General features: G+C 35.4%; 1 long non-coding RNA gene across 2 annotated transcripts; it reads left to right on the plus strand.

Annotated features, from left to right (window-relative positions):
* The first annotated feature begins 9,791 nt into the window (after positions 1 to 9,791).
* Positions 9,792 to 20,164, plus strand: LOC145626897 (uncharacterized). Of its 2 annotated transcripts, XR_014111149.1 has the most exons (4): positions 9,792 to 9,962; positions 10,384 to 10,451; positions 19,150 to 19,278; positions 19,883 to 20,164. It is a non-coding gene; the product is annotated as an uncharacterized LOC145626897 (long non-coding RNA). The 2 variants fall into 2 exon arrangements; XR_014111150.1 differs by lacking the exon at positions 10,384 to 10,451.
* The last annotated feature ends 915 nt before the right edge of the window (positions 20,165 to 21,079 follow it).

The raw sequence follows: 21,079 nt of genomic DNA on the forward strand, positions 1-21,079 counted from the left end.
GGGCAAGCCTCACTTCTCTCAACTTTTGTTCCTCTTTAAGATCTTGGAGTTGTTGGGTGAGATATTGCATTTGAGAGAGAATTTAGGCATCAATGTTATTGGGTTGAGGTTCATGATCAAAATCAAATTGCATATCATCAAAATTAGCACAAACCTCATCACAATGAGCATAAGAGGGAAAGGCGTCAACTTGCATACTTGGATCATCACAAGGCACATAAGAAGTATCTAGAGAATTCATGCAAAAATTAAAAGAGTCTTGACATTGAGAATCAAAACAAGAAACATGAGATTCTCTATCATAAGAATCCCTAGCAAGCCATGTGAAGAAATTCCAAGCATCATGCATAGACAAATGACAAAATCTACCATTATTCATGTCCTCAACCATTCCCCTATTATACTCATTCATGCCCCAATAAGCTATACCACAAGCATCACTAAGAGAACACCCATGGTAACTAAGGAAAGCATAGAATGGTTCACCATGAAATTGAGGAAAAGATAAGCATGCCATTTTTATACAAAGCATAAAGAAAAGCAAACAAAAATCAAATAATATACAAGAACCTAGCTAATCTAATCAACACAAACTAATAAACGCCTTAGTCCCCGGCAACGGGGACAAAATTTGATTGAGGGTGGAAGTAGGTTGTTGGGACTACTAGCCCTAACCAAGTTAGAAATTTATAATACCTAAACTTACACTAAACTAGTTAGTGGCAAGTAAAGGGTCGAACCCAAAACGACTAAGTGTATTAATTTGTGCCAACTAGACTACTAGGAAAGGTCGTGAGATAGAGAGAGGTTAAACTAAACACGACTAAGAACAAACAAGTAAAACTAGGGAAAGTGGAATCCAATCACATCAATGTATTAAACAACATCATACAAATAGATGAAAATGACCTCGATTAGGAACATCAACACATTTAACTCACTCTCGCACAATTAAGCATGTTAATTATCCTATACTACTAAACTAATTCACTCTCGTGCAACTAGCCTAGCAAAGGTACGGAAGAATTTAGGGCTCTCAACCAACTCACTCTCGCACAATTGATTGAAAGCACAATTAAGAGCATAGCTAGAAAGATTCTAATCCATAAAAGCATCACCCATACACAATAATTAAGAAACAATTTCATACTAATCACAATCAATCATTCAATTCATTAATATAACCATCATCCGATTCCCTAGATCAAGACCTAAGCTAACATAATGAAGAAAGACATGGAAAACAAGGTAAAATAAGAATAAAAACAAGATTAAACAAACAAACTAATTAATCTACTCAAATCAACAAACAAAAAGCAAAAACTAAGAATTAAGTAAAGAAATAAATTAAAGATGAGAGAAAGTTATAAAATGCTCATTGAATAGATGAGAATAAGTTCCACGAAGTTGCTTCTTCAACCTCTCAAAAACTCCATGGAAATCCAAGCTTTCTCTCTCTACAACTACTCCTAAACTAGAGAGAGAAAATCCTAATCTAACCCTAAGAGAGAAAATAAAAGAGGCTAAACTAATCTAATCTATCTAAAATAAAATGTTGATTGAAAGTTAAGAGAGTATTAACCCCAAAAGGGGTATTTATAATACAAGGAAAAAAAAGACAAATAAAAAGAAAACTAACTAAATTAATTAAATGACAAAACTAAGAATAAAAAGGAAGGAAAGGAAAAAGAAATTAAAAAGGGGAAAAACAAACAAATCCCACCAAAAACAATCAGACCCCCCAATTCCCCTTTTTCGTGGTTGCTCTGATTCTCATCATCAATTCCATCGCACGCATCTTCACCCTTCATCGACATCAATCAGCAAAATCTTCATCAAGCACAACTAAATCGTGGCCGTCTGATTTTCAATAAGAGTCACGCGCGAAGCTCGTGAAATTGTTCGGTCGAACAATGGGTTGGTGCGGCCGAACTACGGGTTGGTTCGGTCGAACCATGGGTGTGTTCGACCACACCTCTTTAAATTACAAAACCTCAAAAGTTTCTGACTCGTACTTCGACCGAACTCCTATTCGGTTTGCTCGAACCCAAATGAAGTTGAATTGCGCTGAATTTGGTTGATACTTATGCAAATTGATGGGGTTGATTTGGGTTTATGTCACCATGACCATGTCTAAAGTTCAGGCATGAGTCATCCTTTCCATTGTATGAGTTGGGAGTCCACTTTATTCCGAAATTCTTCTATATATTCCCATCTATATTTTTTTCACTCTCTACATACTTTGTCCATACCTATCATTTTCCCCTTTCTTACATGATCTCTTTCCATCTATTGTATGTTGAATAGAGCTTGAGTCAAAAATGAAAAACTTACCCCTAACTTCCCTTTTCCGCAGCGCTTGATTGAGGAGAGAAGAGTGTTTAACCAAGACAACATTTTTTGTATCACTCTTTGATAGAGGAAAAAGGGTCGTAATAATGGCTAGTGAAAAAGAAGTTTTCATAAGTAATACCGAGGAAAACTCGTCCAGTTTGGGAGAGGAAGTTCATGAACTACAAAATATTGTTGTCATGCTTATGGGTGCAATAGAAGGAATAGAAAACCGGACAATGATTATTGAACAAGGTTCTCATTAAAAAAAACCGAAAGGACAAAAAAGAGGATCACTGTTTTTCCTTTTCCTCTCGTGAAAAATTTAATGAAAAATTCAATGTTCCTAAGCCGCGAGCAAAGCGGACCATTGATGAGTACACACCAATAGGAATGACTTATAGCGAAGCTTTCAACTACCTCCAAGGCCAAGGTCTCATTCACCCTATTGGTCCAATTCCAGATCCAGTACCCGAGAGATGATCTTCCAATTGGGCCCCAAAATCCTATTGTCAATATCATAGAGGCCATGGTCACACCACCGAAGAATATATCGCCCTCAAGGATCGCGTTCAAGACCTCATTGATTCAAATCTCCTTCATGTTCCTCCGATCAACAAGAAGGCCAAGATTAGTAGAAATAACAACAGTGGTTGGAAAGGAAAGAGGAACGACCATCCTTCCTCTTCCGAAAACACCTACTCTTGTAACAATAATGCTTCCTTTAACCTTAATGATGTCTTAGCCATGGATAATCAAGGACCTAGAAAGCAACTAAACAAGAATTTTGCTCCTATTGGGATTAGCTATTATATTGCTTTCGATCGAATCCATTCTAAGGGACTCATTACTCCCATTAAACCTATTCAAGATCCCCAGCCTGAGAAGAGACTACCTATTAGGGACCCAAACGTACACTGCAAGTACCATAAAGCTAGGGGTCATACTACTGAGAGCTATTTGAAGCTAAAAGAGGTCATCCAATATCTAATTGATAATAAAAAGCTTGCCACACCTCTAAATGGCAGGAAGATTGGGCGATGATTAAATAAAGACACGAGGCGAGCTTCAACGACATGATTTTGTGACCTCTTTTTCAATTTCTGTTATTCATCCTTTCCACAATAAGTCTAGCATAGGCACCTTTATTTTCCTTAAATCTTATTTTGTAGGTTTTTTCTTTTAATAAAATGAGCATTTTTTTTCTTGCATATGATTATCGCATTGCATTGTATTAAAAAAAAAATCCATGTCGAACTAAGCACAAGGTATACCAATTTTTTGAGGCACCCCTTGTAGCCATATCATATCACCTTTCACCCTTCAAATATGCAATCCTTTCTTGATAAACCACTTTCAGCCTCGTTTAACGATAGACCTTTCTTTCTTCGACCTACATCTACCTAACCTTGAGATGGGATGATGTGCAATTTATGCAATTTTCAAAGAATAAAAGCTTGAGTAATTTCAAAAAATTAAAATAAGCAAAAATGATAAAAGTGTACAAAAGGGAAAGTGTTCCAATGTCTTTGATATGAATATATATTTGATAAGAACACGTCTCAGATTGCGTCTTTTATCGAGTGCTAGGTACTGTGTTTATGAAACATGAATGCCAAGTGAGTGATAGACCGCATGATCGGGATTACCCACACCGATCCAAATAAAAAATGATAAAGTGAAAAAAAAAAATCAAAAAACATAAAAGAAAGTGTTCAAAAGTGAGGAAACCTCAAGCATTCAAATACAAAGATTCAAAAGCAGGGTTGCACACCTTGGGGGCTTATCTAGGGTCTTGAGCCTTTATCCCCTTCTTCTTCAACCTTTAGCCTAACAACGTTACAACCCTTAAAATACCACTTTGAGGTATACACATACTTGTACGAGGTTCGCTAGAGCAACATTCGACCTGTTTTTTAATGGATATGTAGGAAACCTCACATTGAGGGGAGGCCGTAATAAAAAATGCATTCATATTTACATTCATAATTGATCATATCAAGAGATCTCTAATGCTCATCCCTTTCCATTTAGAGCTAGACATGGGGGCTTGATCCCTACATCATTAGCTTACCTAGCTTAAGAATCACCATCAGTTGACTCCTATTAAAATAATAATTTTCCTAACCGTGAGCCTTTGCAGCCTAACCTTAGTATCAATTTCACACACATCGCATATACATGCCCAAACAGTACTTCCCTTAGGAATCTTTGTCACGAAATCTTAGCATAACGTGGAAGCATACCTTGTCATCATTGCATCACGAAGTATGAAGTTCTTAGCCTCCGTGCCTAAGTTACCTATATACTTTCATCCAAAAATTAACAATGGAGATAGCCTAGGATGTTACAATATTCACACCCTAAGATACGACATTGATCCAGACATTTGTTAAAGCTTATTAAACATGCACCTTGAAAAACTTCACTTCTTCCTTTTTGTGCCTTTCTTTTTCGGGAGAAAGTCGATACCCTCCACAGAAATGACGGAAAATTTTGTTTTTTTGCGTTTTTGAGTCACACATTGAGTCATGAGTCAACACTTTGCACACACGAGGTGATTCATCATTAAGTCAAATATATACCTTGAGTCGTGTCAAGCTATGCATGTCAAAACGCTTTGAGTTAAGTCATAACAAGTCACATGTGTTAAAGGCACATTAAGTATTATGCAATGATTCAAGCAACACTAAGCCTTAGGTTAACCCTAAAAAAGCATGAGCAAAGTCCTATAGTCCAAAATAAAAATGCAGGTACATGCAACCTTTACAACATATTTGAAGCAAAAGGACGCAAATAGCTTAGCAAATCAACTAGAGCCGGCCTGACCGCAATTAGATTGACGATCATCCTGATTGATTTAGCACTTCCAGATTTTTATCAAGCACCCTGTTTAAAATGGATTTTCGACAAAGTTTCAAGGCATGGGAAGCTATTACTTCCAAAGGATAAGCGAGAAAGAACATTCCCGGATTTTTCTAAAAGAAAACCGCTGATATAAACGCATGAAATTCTTCCAAGATAAGAGCATTTTAAGAAAAACTTATGTGGATTGGTAAATTAGAGATGAAGAGCTTTGATTTGCAAAAGATTTGAGCAGATTCAGAAATGACTAAGTTAAAGGTTTAGAGCGAGACCTTGCAACGAACATCAGCTGCAGCGGAAATGGAGAAGAAATGATTTTTTAGTTCAAATACCTGACTATGTCGCCAAACGACAAGATTGTCGTCTGGCGCTGGTCTTTGTCGACTGGTGACAGAGCTAAATCCTGAAAACAGCGTGTTCCGACGTGCGCTGGTGCGGCTACAGGATGTGTGGCCCTCATAAATGGCTTTGCGGACCTTATGCAGCAATTTTGGGTTCCTTGGTACGTTAGTTAGCCCCTATAAGCAATTTGATATGATTATTAATCCGCTCGATTACAATCACAGTAGGTGATCGACCTGATAAAAGATCGTTTCACTTAGCTTAAAGCGCCTAAACAATGGCTCATCGCAAGCACTGATGTAATAGTTTACAAGCAGAAAAATGCGCTGACGTACTGGCACTGCGGTAATTCCAGCAAATATCACAGCAACAATGTTCAAGCGAGCTTTGAGGATCAACAAGTGTTGGTCTTTGGTAATTTTCTTCGGAATATTATCACATCAACTGAAGATGACTTTAAGCGGAGTTATCTTTGACGGCGTTCCCTAGGATATGGAAGGTTGTCACAAACAACTGAAGATGGCTTCAATCAAAGTTATCTTCGACGGCGTTTCCTAGGATGTGGAAGATTGTTAAAAAATAGGAGATAACTTCAAGCGAAGTTATCTTAGATTGTGCTCCCTAAGATGTGGAAGATGGTCATAAAACAGCGGAAATTGAAGGCAGCTGCAAGCGTTGTAGAATTCAGGCGGTATCCCATAGCTTCAGGAAGATTGACAAAAAAAAAATCGGTTACTCTAGAGACGTGTGCTCGATGGTGCAAGATACGCGTTTCTTAACTCTTCTATATGTTTAACTAACAATAGTTTGAAGGTATTGACGTTACAAGAATGATTTGGGATCGCATAATAAACTGAGTCATTCTCCGTCCCTATCGCTAATTTGACTTTTGTTTTTGAAATTTGCGTTTCTCCAAACTTAGTCAAAGTGGGAGCTTTTGTAGACATCCAAATGTGTCTCCCCAAAACCAAACCCAGTGATGAATACCTTTTATGTCAAATGTGTCATCAGAAGTTATGGATTAAATTAAATTAGGCTTAATGATTTTAAATGTGGCCTAATGATGTAGAGGAGGGCCTATTAATTATTATTCCTAAAGTAATTAGGATTGAATTTAATCTTCTAGGAAAATATAGAAGGTTCTTTTTAATTCCAATAAGATTAGGATTGATAATTATATTTTTAAAACGTGTTTTATTTTGAATAAAATATATTATTTATCACAAATCTGATTGTAAATCTTCTTAGACACAGAATTACCTGTTAACCTGTTTAAAAGATGATTACACGTACGAAAGCGCGTTGTACTTGTGAGTCAGTGCGAGACGACAAATTCGTCGCCTGGCGCTGATAACTACCGCCTGATGCTGCAGCTGTCGCCTGGCGAAGAGCTTGTCGTCTAGCGCTGATTCCTGTCGTTGGCGACAGGAGGTATTTTATTCCGAATATGATTTTTCTTTGATCCCGTGCTATTTATCTTATAAATAGGGGTTGTATTTCCCTGTTTTTAAGGATTCACAACGATCTTCTCTTTCTATTCTCTCTCTAAAATCTAGAAGCTTTCCTTCTCCCTCTATTCTTTTTCTAAACCTTCTCTTTTACAAAATTCCACATACATTAGCTCTAGGCACAACTAGCCAAGTTCAAGGTTGCCTTCGCCTTAGACGTGAAAGGTTGATAATTTTTTAGGGTTTGGTCCCAAATCTTATTACAATTCTTTGATTATATTTACTGTTTTAATATTTTCCTTTAAGTTACGAACGTGTGTATTTTGTTATTAGAAAGAGGTACAGGGAATCAAGGAAAGTACTTTAATTGTTTTATTGATTTTTTGATATAGAAATCATGCTTAGGTTATTTTGTTGATTCCTAATTCATGTTAGGATGTTATATTGCTTCCGAGTATCATGTTTAGGGTTAACTAAAATTTCTAATATTATGTATATTATTTTGATGCTTCCTATTTATTTCCTAATATCATGTTAGTATCATGTTAGGGATAATTATCTTTAATATTTAGTGACATGCTAGGGTTTGTTATTAATCTTGTTAGTATCATGCCTAGGATCTTGCTAACATTATTATGCTTTGATATTGAGAATATTATTATTATGATGATGAATATTATTATGTTACTTGAAATTATATTGCTTTATCACGCCTTTTATGCATGTTTTAAGGGAATTTGTACTTGTAATCATGCTTAATAAGATAATTAATAATCTTTTTTAGGTTAATTTGATTATAATCCATGCGATCGCCAATAATAGTTTTGTTTGTGAATTAATATTTCGCCTACATAGTTAAACCTGTTTAGGGTTAATCTATTCATTGTATATTAGTCAGAAAGCACACATGAATACGAAAAGATTAAATTAGAGGCATATTATTATGGCAGGTTCAATCTCTTTTAGTTTGGATTTATAGCTTCATCCCCGAACTTCCAGTCATGGTTGAAGACCTATTGGAGTAAACGATCTCCTAGATCTTTAAGGTGTGTAACCTTCACCCTGTGAACGATTTACAAGTTCCTAAAACTTGTTGGCAACTCTTTCACTCTAGTTTTCTTCCCTTTGGACGCCACCATGCTTAAGTGTATGATCATAGTGGGGCTCAAGTGTGGGATGGGTTAAAATATTACCTGCAGTAGCTAATCGAGAAAGAGACCCCTTGTGTCTTTCACCCCATCGTTCTCCGATCCCCTTTGAAAAAGAGGAAGTTGCATTCTGAACCCATAAAAAGTAACCTTCCTCTTAAAGAACGCAACCACACTCCAATCACATCCAATTTCTCACATTCTACAAAACTCCCACATGTTTTAAAACCCAAGATGATTAATGGGTCATTCTCCTCAAATAAATCATATTACTTCATAAACGAGATTAGCTTGTTTTGGTATGAAGGTCAGGGAAGCATAGAAAAGATTTGGGAGTGGGTTAAACATCATGGACCTAAGAAACGGTTGAGTTCCGTGGTTGAACCTTTTGTATCACCATTACCTGAGGAACAAGTTCAGAAATCTCGTGTATTTGGTAGTCTTTCATGGTTTTTACCTTATAATATGCGCAAAGGGTGTTCGGTGTTAGTGTCTTTAACAACTTCTGAGGGATCACTGACCTCCCGTTTTGGGTCACCACAATGCAAATGAAAGTCGGCGTTTCGAATTGTAGGGGTTTAGGATCAGCGGACTCCCCTAAAATTCCTTGTATTACTTCCCTAGTCCGCTCTCATGGTTTGGATATGGTGTGCCTTTTGGAAACTATGCTTTCCGTAAATAATGTTGTACAAAAGCTAGCTTCTTTGCATTTTTTGGGTTGTTGTAGCATTGATGCTATAGGTCTTAGTGGTGGTATGTTTATATGATGGTTTGCTCCTATAGGATTAGTTCCTGTTTTTAGCTCTCAAAATGTATATCTTTTTAAATTGGTGCAAGGAGATGAAATAAAGTATGTGATGTTTGTGTTTGGATCGCCTCATGTTACTAATCGATTAGAGGTTTGGCAATTGATCAGTAGTATTTTGGAGACTATTCCGGATGTTGTTATTATTGGCGATTTTAATCAGGTAGAATTTTTCTCGGATAAATTGGGTGGTAATTTCTCTATTCCGGGATAGTCGGAGTTTATCAATTGGCGCACTAGTAGAAAAAGTGCTATTTGTAACGCCCTATTAGTAACTAGCTTATATTATGCTAGTTACGAAAGCATCAATAGTAACCGACTAACATAATGTCAGCTACAAATTTCATGACATTAGTAACCAACGTTGTAAATGTCAGTCACGAATATGTGGTTTATCATTGCTTGAAGTTTTATTAGTAACTGGCTAAATAAATGTGAGTTACAAATATTAAGTCAAAAAAGCTTTGACTAAAAAGTTTGTAACTAACTTACAAACGCAAGTTACAAATATTAAGTCAAAGAATGTTTGACCAAAGTGTTTGTAACTAACTTATAAACGCTAGTTACAAATATTAACCTAAAGAAAATTTGACCACATTTGTAACTAGCTTACAAACGTTAGTTACAAATAATAAATCAATGAAAATTGGACCCAAAAATTTGTAACTAGCTTACAGTACAAACGCTAGTTACTAATAATTTAAACAATAATATTTGTTTTTTTTTAAGCAACAAATATTAAGTTTCTACATTCTATTAATTTTATTTAATTTTCATTTAAATTTTGATTAAAGGTTTTTAAAAAATAATAATAATAATTTGTATTGAATGCCAGTAAATTCGCTGAAAAAAAAAAAAAAAACAACTCAAACTTTCGCTCCAACGAACTGCTTCTCCTTCACGTACTGCTCCTCCTTCACTACTCCTCCTCCTCCTCCTTCGCTGCATCTCACACAATCCATTGTTGTTTTGGTTTGTTCGAATTTGGGATCACCTTTAGTAGATTTTTATCAAGGTTTTGAGGTATGTGTTCCTTTTGAATTAGGGTTCTTATACTTTCGAATTAGTGGTTTCATGTAAATTCGAATTAAATGTTGGTTTTTTCAATTACTTGATTAATTTTTAATGAAATTTGATTATTAATAACAAAGAAAATTAGGTTTTTATGAATTATTTCGAATAAATATAATCAAAATTGTGTTATTTGGGCGAATTTTTGGAGCTGGTGTTGTTGTGTTCTCTGATCCATGCTTTGTATCCCAATTTTCCCAAGCTTTCAGAAAAACGGATCATAAGGACCCTGACAAACCTTAATACTGAAAAAAATTTTAAGAATCTAGTATAGTTTGTGGGACTGTTGTGTGTGTGTGAGAGAGAGACTGTGTGTGTGTAAATTCTTATCTTTCTGCTTTCATACCTCACATGACTGCTAATGATTTGCAAGTAAATGATGCTCAACCTTCCCCATCTTCCTCAACCAATCCAATGGAGCTAAGTCCTTGTTTGTTAGAGGTAAACCTTCATTTGACCGAGTAATTGAATTCTTAATTATTATCACATGAGATGAATGAATGCAGAATTGATAATCCGAACTGAATTTAGAACTAAAAATCTGAACGGGATTCAGAACTGAATTAATAACTGAAAATCAGAATTGAAGTCAGAATTGAAAAACAAAACGAAATTCAGAACTATAAATCAGAACTGACTTTCAGAGCTGACTTTCAGAACTAAATTCAGTTCTGGAAATCAGAACTAAATTCAGTTCTGGAAATCAGAACTAAATTCAGAATTGAAAATCAGAACGAAATTCAGAGCTGATTTCAGATTAGTGTGGATAGCCTAGTATTCTGATATACTCACCAAGTCACCAATGTTAGTGAATTAGTGTGGTAGCTCTTAAGAATTTTTTGTTATCTCTAATTATAGATGTGGAGATTCTTTCTTATGTTTGTTGATGCTGCCCCATCTATTTTAGACGGGTAATATATTTTGATTTCCAATTTTATGAAGTCCAGATACAATTAATTTCTTGCTTCTTGTCTGCCTCTGGTGATGCAAGTCTAAGCATGGAGAACTTCGAAGATTTGCTTATCATGCATCAAGATAACTTGTCCCTAAACATTGATTCAAGCCAAGCATTGCATGGACACTTTCTTGGATATCAAAGCAAAGCCACGGTTTGCTTAGTGGCTTTTCTTGGAGTCTAGTTCACTTTCTTGAACTTTCTTGAATTTTCTTTACTTAGATTTTGCTTACAAGTTTTTACCTTTCACTTGAAAGGGTTTTTCTTGGTTCAAGCATTAGGATCTTTAATCTTTATTTAATTCTTTAATTTTTATTTATTTATTTAGTTGCTTTAAAAATCAGTTAGTTAGCAAAATAAATCAGTTTGGTGTATGCTTGTGCGCCAAGGTGCTTGCTCTTCAAGCAAGTTAGAATTCTAGTTTAATTAGGATTGAATTAGGGACTTGTCCTAATCTTCCTAGGTAAACTAAGTCTTATAAATAGGGCTGTAAACACACAAATAAATATACATAAATTAATATTCAGATTTATTTCTTAAGTTGCATACTTGAGTTTTGGTTGATTGCGATCAATTGCTGTTTTGCTTGTTTTAGTTAAAACATTCGTTTGGATTGATTAATTAGGTGGATTCTTAATTGATTAATCTTAGTTTTTGTTTAATTCTTGGTGGATTTCCTGTATAGAATTAGACTTAAACATATCCCTTGTGTTTTGTTGATTTTCGGATCAATAATTCACATCATCTTTGGTATCAGAGCAGGTTTGCGCAACTTCGGAAAAAATTAAACTGGGAACAATTGGCTGGGAATTTTTGCGTGATTCTTTTTGCATTGAACTCTAAAAACGTCCAGCTATCACCATATAAAATTTCATAATTTTTAGTTTAGTAACGCGTTCTACACAGCCTCAAACTTTTGGTGTTTGTGCACTGATTTGCGGATGGGAGTCCGGTTTTTGTGTTGCCTAGTTTTCCTTCAAGATTCGATCTTTTAATCAAGATTTTTGCATAAACTGACTTGGTTTGTGTAGGAATCATGAGTGACGAGGAGGTTCCACAAGTTCCAAGGGGGTTAACCTTAGAACAAGCTCAAAATCTTAGAAGAGATAGGCGAATTGACGAGTTGGCAGCAAGGATGGATGAGATATTAAAAAGGCTTGATACTCTTGCTGGAGATTCTTCAAGGAAAGGGAATTCTAACCCTAATTCTGGTTCAAGTGAGGAAGAACAACCAAGGAGGAACCCAAGGAGGCCACGAAATAATTATTCCTCAAGTGATGAATCACCAAGGCCTAGGAGGAGAGATCGACCAAAGGATGATGATAGGAACCTTAGATTAGATCTTCCCGAATTCAATGGGAGTATGAATGAACCTGAAAAATACCTTGAGTGGATTAGAAGGGCCGAGACACTATTTGATTACAAGGAGTATGATGAAAGGAAAAGATGCAAATTGGCTGAATTGAAACTGACCGGTTATGCTAGTCTTTGGTATGATAATCTAAAGAAGAAGAGGCATAAGGAGGGGCGTGCAAGAATCTCAACTTGGGAACAACTCAAGAAGCACATGAAAAAAAGGTTCGTACCTAGTGATTATATTCAAGATGTTTATCTTAAGATGCAACTTTTTAAACAAAATTCTATGACTGTTGAGAATTATATTGGTGAATTTGAAAAGTTATGCATGCTATGTGGCTTAGAAGAGATTGTTGAGCATAAGATTGCTAGATTTATTTCGGGGTTGAATGATAATATTGCTGAAAAAGTTGAATTGCAACAATATTGGTCCTTTGAGGATGTTTACAAGGTAGCTTTGAAAGTTGAAAAACAGATAAAGGGGAAGAAAGGGACGTACACTAAGTCCTTTGTAAAGGGTTTCACTAAACCTTTTGAGAAGAACAGCTTGGAGAAAAGTGGTTCTAGTTCGAACTACAAGGAGACTAAATCAAAATTTGAAGCTCCTAAAAAGCTTGTTGAAGATAGGAAGTGCTTCAAGTGTGGTAGTGTTGGTCACATTGCAACTAATTGTCCATCAAAAAGAGTAATGACTGCTCAAGAGTGGGAACAAGAACAAGCTAAGTGTGAGCAGGGTAGTGACTATGAAGAAAAGAACGAAGAGGAAAACTTTGAAGAAGAGGAGGGGCATGTTGACGAAATTGATCCCGAGACTCATGGTCAAAGTTTGGTTCTAAGAAGGGCGCTACACTCTAAAACCGTACCTATGGAAAACAATCAAAGGGAGAAAATCTTTCTTACAAGGTGCAAGGTAGAAGATAGGTTGTGTGACATGATCATAGACACGGGGAGTTGCACTAATGTGGTATCTACTACTTTGGTAGACAAATTGAAGTGGCCAACTACTGAACATCCAAGCCCTTATAAGCTTCATTGGCTTAATAATTCGAGTGATGTTAAGGTAACTAAACAAGCCTTAATCTCCTTTTCAATTGGTAAATTTCATGATAAAGTTTTGTGTGATGTCTGTCCTATGGATGCTTGTCATATACTATTAGGCCGTCCTTGGCAATATGATAGATTTGTGAAGTTTGATGGAAGGACTAATGTGTATGTTGTGAGAAAAGGAGAAAAAGAGAGACCAGTTGCTTTAAAACCTTTGATAAGCAACAAGTCTTCTAATGTTACCTCTAATTCGAAGAATTCTTATTTGATTAGTGAGAGGGAATTAGAAAAAGAGATTTGCAGCAACAATGTGGTATATATACTTGTTTCTAATGAGATTCGAATTGATCAAGATAAACAAGCAAAGAGGCCGTATGAATTGGAATCTGTTTTAGAAGAATTCAAGGATGTCTTTCCTAAGGAATTACCTCCGGGACTACCTCCTATTCGTGGGATAGAGCATCAAATTGACTTGATTCCGGGAGCACCCTTACCTAATAAGGCAGCCTATAGAAGTAATCCGGAAGAAACAAAGGAGATGCAAAGGCAAATTGAAGAGCTTATGACTAGAGGATACGTGAGGGAAAGTATGAGCCCTTGTGCCGTGCCTACTTTACTTGTCCCAAAGAAAGATGGGAGTTGGCGCATGTGTATTGATAGTAGGAGTGTGAATAACATCACTATCAAATACCTATTTCCTATTCCAAGATTAGATGATCTACTTGATGAACTACATGGTTCAAAGTTGTTTTCTAAGATTGATCTTATGAGTGGTTATCATCAAATTCGAATGAGAGAAGGAGATGAGTGGAAAACAGCATTCAAGACTAAGTTAGGGTTGTATGAATGGTTGGTGATGCCGTTTGGACTCACTAATGCACCTAGCACTTTCATGAGGTTGATGCATGAGGTACTTAAACCTTTCCTTGGCAAGTTTGTTGTTGTTTATTTAGATGATATTCTGATATACTCTAAAAATTTGCATGATCATCTAAATCATCTAACAAGTGTGTTTGAAGTGTTAAGAGAGAAGAAACTCTATGCTAAGCTTGAAAAATGCTACTTCTTAGTGCCTAGTGTTACTTTTCTTGGTTATGTTGTATCAAAGGATGGAGTTTCAGTTGATCATTCAAAAGTAGAGGCTATTAAAACTTGGCCTATTCCTACTAATATGAGTGAAGTAAGGTCTTTTCATGGTCTAGCTTCGTTCTATAGAAGATTTGTCAAGAATTTCTCAAGTATTGTGGCGCCTATGACCGAATGTTTGAAGAAGGACAAGGGTAAATTCGAATGGACTAAAGAAGCTCAAAGTGCGTTTGAGTTGGTAAAAAAGAAGCTATGTGAAGCACCTATACTTGCGTTACCAGATTTCTCAAGTCCTTTTGAAGTTGAAACCGATGCTAGTGGAGTTGGAATTGGAGCAGTTTTACTCCAAAAGAAGAGGCCTATTGCATATTTCAGTGAGAAATTGGGAGGAGCTCGATTGAACTATTCTACTTATGATAAAGAGTTTTATGCCATTGTTAGAGCTTTAGTTCATTGGAGTCATTATCTCCGACCTAATCACTTTGTGTTGCATTCTGATCATGAAGCATTGAAGTACATACATGGACAACAAAAGCTCAATCCTAGACATGCTACATGGGTTGAATTTTTACAATCATTTAATTTTTCTTCAAGGTACAAAGAAGGGAAATCGAATGTTGTGGCTGATGCATTATCTAGAAGATACACTTTGATTGGAATTCTAAATAGCAAGCTACTTGGTTTTGAATTGATCAAAGAATACTACAAAGGTGATGATGATTTTGCTACATTGATTGAAGGGTGTTCTAAAGGAGCCGTGGGTTCTTATTTGCTGCAAGATGGTTTTCTTTTCAAAGGAAATCGACTTTGTCTTCCTAAGTGTTCTATTAGAGAGCTAGTTGTTAGAGAAGCTCATGGGGGAGGAATTGCTGGTCACTTTGGCATTACAAAGACCTTGAGTATGTTACAAGAACACTTCTATTGGCCTAAGATGCTCACGGATGTGCAACTAGTTATTTCTAGGTGTGCAACTTGTCAAAAAGCGAAGGCTACTTTTCATCAAGGCTTGTATACTCCTTTACCTGTTCCAGATTCACCTTGGGAAGATATTTCTATGGATTTTATTGTGGGATTGCCGAGAACACAACGGGGGAAAGACTCTATTATGGTTGTTGTGGATAGGTTCTCTAAGATGGCTCATTTTGTTCCTTGTCACAAAGTGGATGATGCTATGAAAGTGGCGGAATTATACTTCAAAGAGATTGTTAGATTGCATGGAATTCCAAAAACTATTGTGAGTGATCGAGATACAAAGTTCATGAGTTTCTTTTGGAAGTCTCTATGGAAGCTTGTGGGAACTAAATTGCTCTTTAGTACATCTTACCATCCACAAACTGATGGACAAACCGAGGTTACTAATCGTACTCTTGGTGCGCTTTTGCGTGGGTTAATGAGTAAGACACAAAAGGATTGGGACATCAAGTTAGCTCATGCGGAGTTTGCTTATAATAGATCACCTACATATGCTACCAAACATAGTCCCTTTGAGGTAGTTTATGGAGTCAATCCGAAACTTCCAATTGATCTTGTTCCATTGCCTAAGGGTGAGTTAATTCACAAAGATGCCGAGTCTAAGTTGAAGAGTATGCTGAAATTACATGCTCAAGTTCGAACAAGAATAGAGAAAGTAAATGACATGTACAAAGCTAGAGCAAACAAGCATAGAAAGCAACAAGGTTACAATGTTGGAGACTTGGTTTGGTTACATTTGAGAAAGGAAAGATTTCCAGGAAAACGCAAGAATAAGTTGATGCCTAGAAGTGAAGGTCCTTTCAAGATTATTGAGAAGATCAATGACAGTGCTTATAAGTTAGAACTTCCGGGAGAATATGGAGTTAGTGCTACATTCAATGTTGGCGATTTGGCTAAGTATATTCCTGATGAAGAACTTCGAGATTTGAGGACAAATTCTTTCGAAGAAGAGGAGGATGATGCAAGTCTAAGCATGGAGAACTTCGAAGATTTGCTTATCATGCATCAAGATAACTTGTCCCTAAACATTGATTCAAGCCAAGCATTGCATGGACACTTTCTTGGATATCAAAGCAAAGCCACGGTTTGCTTAGTGGCTTTTCTTGGAGTCTAGTTCACTTTCTTGAACTTTCTTGAATTTTCTTTACTTAGATTTTGCTTACAAGTTTTTACCTTTCACTTGAAAGGGTTTTTCTTGGTTCAAGCATTAGGATCTTTAATCTTTATTTAATTCTTTAATTTTTATTTATTTATTTAGTTGCTTTAAAAATCAGTTAGTTAGCAAAATAAATCAGTTTGGTGTATGCTTGTGCGCCAAGGTGCTTGCTCTTCAAGCAAGTTAGAATTCTAGTTTAATTAGGATTGAATTAGGGACTTGTCCTAATCTTCCTAGGTAAACTAAGTCTTATAAATAGGGCTGTAAACACACAAATAAATATACATAAATTAATATTCAGATTTATTTCTTAAGTTGCATACTTGAGTTTTGGTTGATTGCGATCAATTGCTGTTTTGCTTGTTTTAGTTAAAACATTCGTTTGGATTGATTAATTAGGTGGATTCTTAATTGATTAATCTTAGTTTTTGTTTAATTCTTGGTGGATTTCCTGTATAGAATTAGACTTAAACATATCCCTTGTGTTTTGTTGATTTTCGGATCAATAATTCACATCATCTGGCTAGACTACTTCACAATTTCTAGAAAGTTAAGTTGTTTATGATTATTTTAAACTAATTGAAGAATTAGGATGCTCATTTAATTGATGTTAGGGGCTGTAATTAGATCAATTTCTAGTGTTTTCAGATCGGATTGATGACATCTTTTCACCGTTATTACGAATTGATGATCATTTTGAACTTTTGATGATTGATCATCTGATTTAATCTTATAACTTGAACTTATGGACCTGATTTCATTGGTTTTTAATCTGTTTTCATCATTAAACAGTAGCCAATCAATTTGAAAATGTGTTCATTAAGTTGTTAGAGTCCTTTGTCCTTCAATTTAATTAAACGTCCATAGGTTTGGATTTGGCATTTCTGAGTGAAATTTCTGTAGGTTTCAGATCGAAATCTGTTATTTGTCGTGTCGGATGTTATCTCCTTATAATTGTACTCCTGCACTTTAGTGTCTAATAATGATTCTGAGAAGAAATATATGCTCTTAACTTGTGTGTGTTTATTAATGTCATGTATCCTGTTAAGCGCACTTATTGGTTTGACATCTACAAGGTATTATCATTGCTTCATCATTTCCTATTTTGACAAGTTTGCTATGTGTACTTGATTATGGCTATAGACATTGGCACTGCATATAAATGTTATGGATTGATAGTGTTAATGTGGATTCTCTAATAAGCTTTTGACTGTTGAGTACAGGGAACTCTTGAGTTCCCTGTACTCGGCGCGTGTTGGATTTTGGATGTTGGTGCTATTTTAATTCTTGATTCTTGATTCTTGAGTACGAACTCTACAATTTCCAAAAGTTTTTGACTAATTAGCTAAACACTAGGTTCTTTTGGATTCTCTAATAAGCTACATATTCTATGGTAATTACAATACATCATATATTGATCATATTAAGAACACCCTGATTGCATTAGTAAAGCACTAAAAGATATTTTGTTGATTGTATGAATGCTGGAAGAGTTTGTTACTTGGTATATCTGGTTTTATATCCGATAGAGTATCTGTGTTGGATAGTATACGATGTGCACTTGTTGTGTTCTTGTCACAGGTTTGTTCACTTTTTTCAACCTTGCTAGCTTTGCACTAAATCTGATAAATTTTCCCTCATGCTGATTGTATTGGAGCATCTAGAAATTGTGGGAATGATTATTCATCTGATATGTGCGTGCTGACATTGTTAAATGTTAAGTTGAGTTTCCATGTCAAGCTTTGTATGAATGTTGTTTAGTAGTTGGTTCTAGAAGTGGGAACTAGTCGGGAAAGAATCTCCAATGTCTTGCTTAATGATATCTTGTGTATTTTACCCCAAAATGAGGCTAAGGGATACCTGCCCTTATATAAGAAGGGCATATAAGGTGGCTCTTTTGCATCCTATATAGTACTCATGCCCTAAGTGTGGGAGAATCCTTTTTAGAACTAGGCACTAATATATTTAATGTCTAATACGGTTGATAAATCATTTAAATTACATGCATAGATAAGATTCATTTATTTTGGTACCTAGGACGGGATGGTGAATTGAAGTACCCCTTTCTGTTTTGGACCATATTAATTATCGTTGAATTTTCTGGAGCTGTTACTCAATGCCTTGTTTTAAAATGCATATTTGTTGGCCTATGAGTTTGACAAACCAAAGTTAATGCATTGTTTCCATCTGCCTCCTGTTTCTACTTCTCTCTAATTGCTACTTATCTTAAATATTACATACAACTACAAGTCCACAACACACATGTAAGTTAGCAGAGGCTTAGATGCAACTTTTCTATGACAAGGAAAGGAGTTGTTCAGTTAGAGCTTGCATGAATTAGCTGTGTGGGACAGTGCTGCATGAAATACATGTTTAAGTTTGTGTCGTGAAGTACAAGTCTGGAACCTTTTGGTTAGAGGCCTTAGTGCTTTCAAGAAGGGATGGGGAGGCAGACTATCGACTATGTTCATGCTCTTGGTTGATTATTTCTAAAAATGAAAGTTTGCACTGTATGTTTCTATAATTTAATATTTTTGACCTATATCCAAGTTATCATGAATCTCAATCAGGTGTATATCGCAATTGATAAACAAGCAGAAGACCTGGTGGCTGATCCTTAAAAGGCATTGCCATCATTATTGATCACTAACAATGGATTACGATCAAATCTTGAGAGTTCCGTTGCTCAATTGCTCTAGGTATATATTTTTGTTTCTTCTTCTTCCTTATCTTTTTAGCAGTTGTATCTTTGTATTTGTTTGTAAAGAACTTTTGAATTGTCTTTTCATTGTAGTTCTGAATCTTGTTTTCTCTAGGAAAAATAATACAGATAGATTCTTTGTTGGGGAGAATAACTCATATGGACTCGCATTCAATAAAATGACTGAAGTGAAGTTAGAGCAATCACAATGGACGAATAATAATAATTTTTGTTTATTTTATGATAACTAGTTAATAATTTAGTTTAATAGAGGATAATGGGGACAAAGTTGTTAAAAGTCAACTAACTAAAGAGTGCAGGTTGGTGTTTCTCATTTCTAATTTAAATAAAACGCTTGTTATGATATGTTGTTGTTAATGCTCCCCTGCATTCCGCTTGCTCCCCCTTGCTTAGGAATAAGTATGATAATGGTTATTCCATGAGTATGCATGCACCATTACCTTACTTATTACATTTTTGTTGGATTTGTTTTGAGTGGCACAATGGTTGTACACTTGCAATACCACTCTAATCCAAATTAAGGCTATCATAAAGTAAATAAGTATATGACTTTTTTTTTTTTTTTTTTTTACATATTGCAGGAGTAATTGGCAAGACTCGTAACCTACAATATAATGATGAAGAATTGGACGTGATTCAAGAACAATGGACTATGTTTTATAGACTTTTAATTTATTTTTTTGTTGACAGACTAGTTATCTTATTGATCGATGTTATAATTAATCTTATTTAGCTGAATAAAAAATTATAGCTACACGTACATTTCTATTTATCTAGTTTATTTTGTTGTACAAAGTATAGTTTATTTTGTTGTATTGTTGTGGAGGAATTAAAGTTGTGTGGAATTTTTTAAAGTGTTTGATTGTATTGTATGTTGTAGATGAATTCAAGTTATGTGGAATTATTTGGAGTTTTGTTGGTTGAATTGTAACAGGTTATAATAGGTTTTAACCCGTTTGACGATGGGTCATTCGGTAGGATATACTATCAAGCTTGTTGTTTTCAAATCAAATATTTATAAAAAATAATTAAATATAGATTAGTAACCGGCATAATCTAATGCTAGTTACTACTCGATTTTTTTTAAAAAAAATAAAATTATTCGTAACTGGCGTGAGACTATGCCAGTTACAAATAATACCCTATTTGTAACCAGCATAACTTAATGCCAGTTACGAATAGTATGATTTCTACCTTGAAAAATAGACTATTTGTAACTGGCGTTAGATTAAGTTAGTTACGAATAGTATATTATTAGCAACCAACATTAGCCGGTTACGAATAATTTTCACTAGTTGTAACGGTGGCATTCGCAACCAACAATGCCAGTTACAAAAAGTAAATTTCGCCAGTTACAAATAACATTTTTTCTACTAGTGGCGCATGGATTTTGATTTGGAGGATGTTCCGTTTTCAGGTCCTCAATATACCTGGACAAATGAGATTTTGACCCTATTTTTGAACACTAAGATCGAACTTACGGTTCTTCCACTTGGTTTGCAAATTGCCCTAATACTCACCTTCTCCATCAACCTATCTTGTCCTCAGATCATGCTGCTATTATTTTATCAGATACGGTTTATCCTGATTTCGTTAAACGTCCTTACAGAATTCAGAACTCGTGTTTTTCTGCTCCGGCGGTGCATGGTATAATTGCTACTGTTTTCTCATTGTTCTTTCCAAGATACCCTATGTTTGTTTTATCTCAAAAAATTTCTATTTCTCGAGATTATCTCCTTGCCTGGTGTATTTCTCATAAGATGGCTTGGGGTATTAAT

Source organism: Chenopodium album, chromosome 4 (assembly GCF_948465745.1).
Source record: "Chenopodium album chromosome 4, dcCheAlbu1.1, whole genome shotgun sequence".
In the NCBI taxonomy this organism is placed as follows: domain Eukaryota; kingdom Viridiplantae; phylum Streptophyta; class Magnoliopsida; order Caryophyllales; family Amaranthaceae; genus Chenopodium; species Chenopodium album.